This window comes from Panthera pardus, unplaced genomic scaffold, assembly GCF_024362965.1.
Source record: "Panthera pardus isolate Hobbes unplaced genomic scaffold, ASM2436296v1 HiC_scaffold_12, whole genome shotgun sequence".
In the NCBI taxonomy this organism is placed as follows: domain Eukaryota; kingdom Metazoa; phylum Chordata; class Mammalia; order Carnivora; family Felidae; genus Panthera; species Panthera pardus.
The window spans coordinates 89,369,353-89,377,184 of NW_026526677.1; positions in this window are offsets into that span (position 1 = coordinate 89,369,353).

Genomic DNA, 7,832 nt, shown 5'->3' on the forward strand with positions numbered 1-7,832 from the left:
GGGCATTCACTTGGACAGGAATTTGGGGTTTCCTAACCCAATCCTGAACACACCTGGCTCCTTTTTCCACTATTTTTTTTGTCATGATTTGCCTCAGGTCTCCCTTATCTCTGAAGGAAAAAGCAAGGACATTTTAGAATTGACCCGTGTGCAGTCTCCTTAACTATTCATACTAGTTTGGGTGGAGATGCGGTGGTCAAGCCCAGCTAGATCACAGCCAAGGGCCATGTTACATGGTTCATCTTTTCACTCTCTTCAAGATACCATTTGATGAGCAAAATCTTCATTCTACTGTAGTCCAATTTATCATTTTTTTCTACTTGGTGAATTTCATATCCTATTTAAAAAGTCATTCCCTACCATGAGGTCATGAATATAGAAGCGTTATTGTTTTACCTTCTTTTTCTTCTTTTAAAGTTTTTATATAAATTCCAGTTAGTGAACATAATGTTAGTTTTAGCTGAAGTATTAGTTTCATGTGTACAATTTAGTGATTCAGCACTTCCATACATCACCCAGTGCCCATCACAAGTGCCCTCCTTAGTCCCCATCACTTATTTCACCCATCTCCTCACCCACCTCCCCTCTGGTCACCATCAGTTTGTTCTCTACAATTAAGAGTCTGTGTTTTGGTTTGCCTCTTTCTCTCTCTTTTTCTTTTTCCTTTTGTTCATTTGTTTTGTTTCTTAAATTTCACATTTGAGTGAGATCATATGGTATGTGTCTTTCTCGGACTGACTTATGTCGCTTGGCATAATACATTCTAGCTCTATCCGTGTCATTGCAAATGGCAAGATTTCATTCTTTTTCTATGGCTGAGTAATGTTCCATTGTGTATATACACCACATCTTCTTTGTCTAGTCATCAGTTGGACATTTGGGCTCTTTCCATAATTTGGCTATTGATAGCTGTTGATAATGCTGCTATAAACATCGGGGAGCATGTATCCCTTTGAATTAGTATGCTTTGGATAAATACCTAGTTGTGTAATTGCTGGATTGTAGGGTGGTTCTATTTTTAACTTTTTGAGGAACTCCTGGCTGTTTTCCACAGTGGTTGCACCACTCTGCATTCCCACATTTGTTTTATCTTTTACACTTTGGTCTACAATCTACCTGGAATTGATTATTCCATGTAGTTTAAGATGAGATCAAGTTTAGTTATTTTTCCATGTGGATATCTAATTGACACCAATTACTGAGAAGTTTCCTTTTCCTAAAGTCAATCAATGCCCTATTTTTTATAAATCAAATGTTTAGATATTGGATTTACTCAAAACTTATCATTTTCATTGTTCTTCATTTCTTTCTGTATCTTTGAACTTCCATGTGGGATCTTTTTTCTGCCTGGATTAATTAATAAATTATCTTAATGAGTTAATTAATTAATTCTCTTAGTTTTTATTTCAAAATATTTTCATTTCACCTGCATTCTTAAAGGACATTTTCCTTGGATATAGGCTGGCTTTTATTTTCTTTTTATTAACTACTTAACTCTGTTGTTTTTTATGAAGAAATCCACTTTAAGTTCAATTGCTACTCCTGCAAAGGTAATCTGTTTTTTCACCCCTTCTGACAGCATTTAAGATCTGCATTTTGGGGCACGTGGGTGGCTCACTCAGTTAAGTAAGAGTTTGACTCTTGATTTCGGCTCAGGTCATGATCTCGAGGTTGTGAGATCTGTGCTGGGCGTAGAGCCTGCTTAAGATTCTCTCTCTCTCTCTCTCTCTCTCTCTCTCTCTCTTTCTCTCTCTCTCTCAAGCTCTCCCTCTGCCCCTCCCCCACCATGCTTGTGTAAGCTCTCTCTCTTTCAAAAAAAATCTGCATTTTGTCTTTATTTATTTTGTAAGTATTTCCACTATAGTGTGCTTAGGTGTGGACGTGATGTGTGTGTAGATAGAAACACACACATATACAAAAATATACATATAACACAAATATTTTTTAATGCATTTGGCTTATGGGTGTAGGACGTTTTAAATCTATGGCTTAATATTTTTCAGCATTTTTGTAAAGTTCTCAGCTGTTTTATTTCTAAATATTGTCTCTGCCTGATTTTCACTCAGCCCTCTTGACATGCCAAGTGTATGTATGTCAGACCTGTTTCTTACTCTCCTGTTTTCCATCATTTTGTCTCTCCATGCTTCATTCTGGACATTTTCACCAGTTCATAAATTCAATAATTACCTTTACAGATTAATTTAATCTATTTATTATTATTTTTTTTTAATTTTTTAAAAATGTCTTTATTTTTATTTTTGAGACAGAGAGAGACAGAGCATGAGCAGTGGAGGGGCGGACAGACAGGGAGACACAGAATCCAAAGCAGGCTCCAAGCTCCAAGCTGTCAGCACAGAGCCCGACGTGGGGCTTGAACTCATGGACTGTGAGATCATGACCTGAGCTGAAGTCAGACACTAACCGACTGAGCCACCCAGGCGACCCTATTATTTATTATTTTTTTAAAAGTTTACTTATTTATTTTGCGAGAGACAGAGAGATAGAGAGGGAGAGAGAGAATCCCAAGCAGGCTCCACACTGTCAGCCCAGAGCCCAACGCTGAACTCTAACTCATGAACTGTGAGATCCTGACCTGAGCCAAAATCAAGAGTTGGAGGCTCACCAACTGAGCCACCCAGGTGCCCCTAATTTAATCTACTATTAATCACATCCATTGAGTTTTAAAAACAGGCTTTTGTATTTTTCAGTTCTGGAATATTCTTTTTTAAAAAATAGTTCTCTTCTGCCAAAATTCTCCATATTGGTTTTGGTCATCTTAAACATACATGCATCAATATATTAAATTTTTTTTAATGTTTATTTCTTTTTGAGAGAGAGAGAGAGAGAGAGTGTGAGCAGGGGAGGGGCAGAGAGAGAGGGAGACACAAAAACCAAAGCAGGCTCCAGGCTCTGTCAGCACAGAGCTTGATGCGGGGCTTGAACTCACACGCCCTGAGATCATGACCTGAACTGAAGTCAGAGGCTTAACCGACTGAGGCACCCAGGTGCCCCACATGCATCAATATTTTAAAGTTCATGTGCAGTAACTCTTCTGTAATCTCTGGAAGTCTGTTTCTGTTGCCTACTTTTTCTTTTAGTTTCTTTTCTTCTTGTGTGCTTGTTATTTCTTATTGTGTGCTGAACATTAGTTTTGAAAAATTGTTTGCTGAAAGAATTTGAGGACTAGAATAACATATAGGACGTATGCTTGCTTCTGCTGTGCAGGTAGGATTGCCAGCACTTGGAGTTACCTAATCCGGTTCGACAGTGAGAGAGCTTCGAGCTGAATTGCAGCCTCCTTGAGAGCAATTTACAGCTGTTCAGTTTTAGGGTACAGCCTTTCTGTGACCCCAACCCAAAAGGAAGTGGGTTCATCAGGCCACCCCTGTACACCAGCTCGCTGCTATGTTAGTGAGCTCTGCACTCCTCTCCTGGCACACCACGCCCTACGAATGTGCCGCTCAGCCTTTCAGCCGGCTTCTCTAGGGTCAACACACACTCCCAGAGGAGGGATGGCCCAGCTACTGGGCTTACCTCTCTGGGCCTCTGGTCTGTCTTCTAGATCGTTCCCGTAATTCTTTATGACCTTGTTAGTTCACTATCAAGACATAACAATGCCTTCAAGAGAAGTTTTTAAAAGATTTTATATACTTTTAATATTTGTTCTCAGCAGGAAGTTGTTCTCTTTTTTTAATGCTTATTATTTTTGAGAAGGAGAGAGAGAGAGAGAGAGAGAGAGAGAGAACGTGAGCAGGCAGGGAAGGGGCAGAGAAAGAGGGAGACACAGGATCCAAAGCAGGCTCCAGGCTCTGAGCTGTTAGCACAGAGCCGGATGCGGGGCTCGAACTCACGGACAGCGAGATCATGACCTGAGCAGAAGTCGGATGCCCAACCCACTGAGCCACCCAGGTGCCCCGAGGAAGGTTGTTCTAAATTACTGCACTCCCATCACCGGGAGCAAGAAGTCCTCTTCAGCAGAGGGGCTCTGCCCACCATGTTACTCTTTAACATTTAATATCAGGCATTGTCCAGTAGCAGGAGTTGTATCTGAGAATAACTTTGGAGAGAGAGAGAAAGAGAGAGAGAGAGGGAGAAACATAATATGGTAGCATAAGAGTGCGGGCTAATTTTGGACCACAGTCAGCCTCCATTTGAAGCCCTTTGTTTCAGAGATTGGCTTGGCCAAGGTATTTTGTTCTTTTCTTTAATTAAAAAAAAAAAAAAAGCTCTTAATGCTTTAGAACCCATAGGATCCTTTCAAAACGAATCACGTCTGTATGTTTCTCTGGAAGTTATAAAACTGTATTTAAAATATCTCCTAAAAAAGAAATACATACCAAACCCTAAAACATATTTTAGATTTAGATTTCCCATCTCAGGAAATTTGGAAGATAACCAGAAAATATTTTTGTGATTCAAAGAAGCTCTTCTGAACTCCCCATCATTACCTGACTCATTCATTTAAAATGCATCATTGGACTTTCCCTGTTTTCCTATGCTAGGGCCCCAAACATTGGGAGTATGCACTTCTCAGCCTCAGAGAATGTATAATCTAGCTAAAACCAGACAGGTGAAAACCATCTAAAGTGATAAATATGCATAAGATCTTATAATGAAATGTACATATATTACAGAGCCTAATTCCAAGAATGAACATTTATGAATTATTCTGCTTCACTGATCATTTATCATAAACCCTCATGGCAGTTCATAGTTGTTGACTACTTTTGGCTTCCCCTGAGAAATTCAAAAATACCTGTGTAATCTAAAAAGCTTCATTTGTTAATAGCCCCTAAAACTTATACACTAAAAAGGAGTATAAAAGAATAGGCAAGGGGGCAGATGCAGGAGTTAGACTGCAGGGGTGTGAATTCTTTCGAGTTGGGTGACCTTGATGGGGTCATTTAACCTCCATCCCCCTCTGTTTACTCTTCTGTAAAATAAGGATGAGGGCACCTACTTTGTAACATGTTTGTGCAGAACAAAGGAGCTGAAATCAATCTTGTACTTAGAACAAGTTCTAGGGCCTGAGAAAATACTCAATGTATTTTTTTTTTTTTCTTCAGGTGCAATCATGGTTAAACATCTACTTGGGGGAATTGAAGAATAACTTAGAAAATACTTTGTGAATTATTAGGAACAACATCCACAATTAAGAGGGAAAAGGGAAAATCCATTTTGTTGCCAGCCAAGAAACATTTAAACAAATATCTTTCCTGTCCCGCTCAAATGTTTGTGGTACAAAAGCAGTTTTAACTCTGTCCTTCCAGAATATCTTTTTGATTTTTCTTATCCTCACACCTGAAAGAATTGGCTAGTGACTTTTCTTACTGGAGGCAATTTTACTGAAAGAATATTTACTTCCTCATTGTGCAGGGACCGGAGCCTCAGTAAAGACGGTTCGCTTATGTCCTCATTACCTACACTCTCATTGATAATATAGCTGTTCTCCTACCCAACTCAATCCTCTCTCCTCTTTGCCCCTAAATCAAACTTTTGACTTTGGCTATTGCATTACTATAATCTTGATTATCGAGTACATTTCTTAAAAGCCTGGGAGAGAAATAGCACTGTATTTACCAATTACTACCCACGAGAACATTCTGTCTTGTTAAAATTTAAATTGACCTGAAACAGTAAAAATATACTTTCTCTAATAAAAAGCCCCATTCATTGGACAACTTTTCTTCTTCATAGCCCTTTAATGTTTGTATTCTTCTTTTCTTTTTTTAAATAACATTTATTTATTTATTTTGAGAGAGAGAGCACGTATGCACGCACAAGTGGGAGAGGGGCAGAGAGAGAGGGAGAGAATCATCCCAAGCAGTTCTGTGCTGCCAGTGCAGAGCCCGATGCAAGGCTTGAACCCACAAACTGTGAGTCCATGCATGACCTGAGCTGAAATCAAAAGCCAGACACTCAACAGACTGAGCCACTCAGGTGCCCCTAATGTTGGTATTCTTAAGACCTAAGGGCTTTTTCTTTGCTCTCCCATTTCTTTTTGAAATCACATCCATGTTAAGGATTTCCTTCCCTACCACTTTGTATCTTTTGCACAGAATTTGTCCTCAGTTCTGAAGACCGATCCGACTTCCTCCTGAACAGCTGCCATCTGGATATCCCACAGACGCCTCAACCTCAATATGTCTAAAGCAACTAACAATAAAGTGCAACCAAAGTGACCAATATGATTATGCTATATCTCTGCTTAGGTTCTTGAATTAACCTCTCAGTCAATGGTGCCAGTATTTTCTAACTAAAGGGTGCATAAGCATTACCCAGGCATCTTGTAAATCTGTGGGGTCCTGGGCTACAAAAATTCTGATTCAGTAGATCTGGGAATGGAGCTCAAAAGTCAACATTGTTTTTCAAATGTTAATTTATTTATTTTGAGAGAGAGTGTGTGAGTGGAAGAGAGGGGCAGAGCGAGAAGGAGAGAGAGGATCCCAAGCTGGCCCCATGCTCAGCATGGAGCCCGATGTGGGGCTTGATCTCACAACTGTGAGATCATGACCTGAGCTGAAATCAAGAGTCGGACACTTAACTAACTGAGCCACCCAAGCACCCCAGGCATCAGCATTTTTAAGAAACGTGTCAAAGCTCTGACATGGGCAGCTGGATCCCATTCTGAGAAGGACTGCACTACAGGACAATTCGGCGCCCTGGGGATAGCACACATGCCCATGGTTTTCGGCATGTACTCACCTCTCTAACCTCATCTCTGTCTATTCCCCACTTCGTGCCCTAAAATCCAGCACGCAGGCCAAGGACCAGGAGCCTGGGAATGCCTGCATCTTGACCTGCCATTCACTCATGTTTACTTCGAAGATCTCCCTGAAGGAGGTCTACCCCCAGACTATAACAGAAGTGAGAAAAACGCCATCTTGTTAATAGCTCAGACTATGCCTGAGTTCATGGTCATCTTATAAAAACTGGAATGCTAAACATGGCTGAGCATAGGATAAAGAGAAGGAAGCAAGACACCGCCCTTGGACCAAGAGTGTCCACATCTACAAAGCCAGGCCTGAGTTCACTTGCCCAACTGATGATCAACAGCTGGTCTATGGCCAGGCAGGAGACCTGGGAGCAGGGAACAAGGGTCGGTGGAGTCCGTCTAAGAAGACAGAGGTAAAAGTGTGCTTATTTCATGGGAGGACAAAATTTAAGAGAGGTACCATGCATGGCTAACAATCTTTAAGCCACAGTAACTGCTCACTGTAAAATGACACTAATTTCTCTTCCCTTATTTTAGGGGAGGGGTCTTGGGAGGTAGACTGTTGGGTGGAGGCTGGAAGCCTGGGAAGACAGTGGACACTTGTTGCTCCTGGACTGCTGGAGGAAGGACAGAGTCAGAGCCACTCAAGGACAGAGCTCTACACCCCTTGCCATCACGGACTCTTTAGAATACTAGAAAGAAGGGGCGCCTGGGTGGCGCAGTCGGTTAAGCGTCCGACTTCAGCCAGGTCACGATCTCGCGGTCCGTGAGTTCGAGCCCCGCGTCAGGCTCTGGGCTGATGGCTCGGAGCCTGGAGCCTGTTTCCGATTCTGTGTCTCCCTCTCTCTGCCCCTCCCCCGTTCATGCTCTGTCTCTCTCTGTCCCAAAAATAAATTAAAAAAAAAACGTTGGAAAAAAAAAAATTAAAAAAAAAAAAAAAAAGAATACTAGAAAGAAAATATATTTGGGCAAAAATTATTCTTTGCAAAATTGTAACTTTTGATTCGGGAATGAGATAAGGAAACACAAATTACATCTCTTAGAGAATACAAATGAGTTTTCAAGAAGCAAATGGGAGTGTTTCTCAGTGTGAGATACCTTATCTGGCTTAATTAAG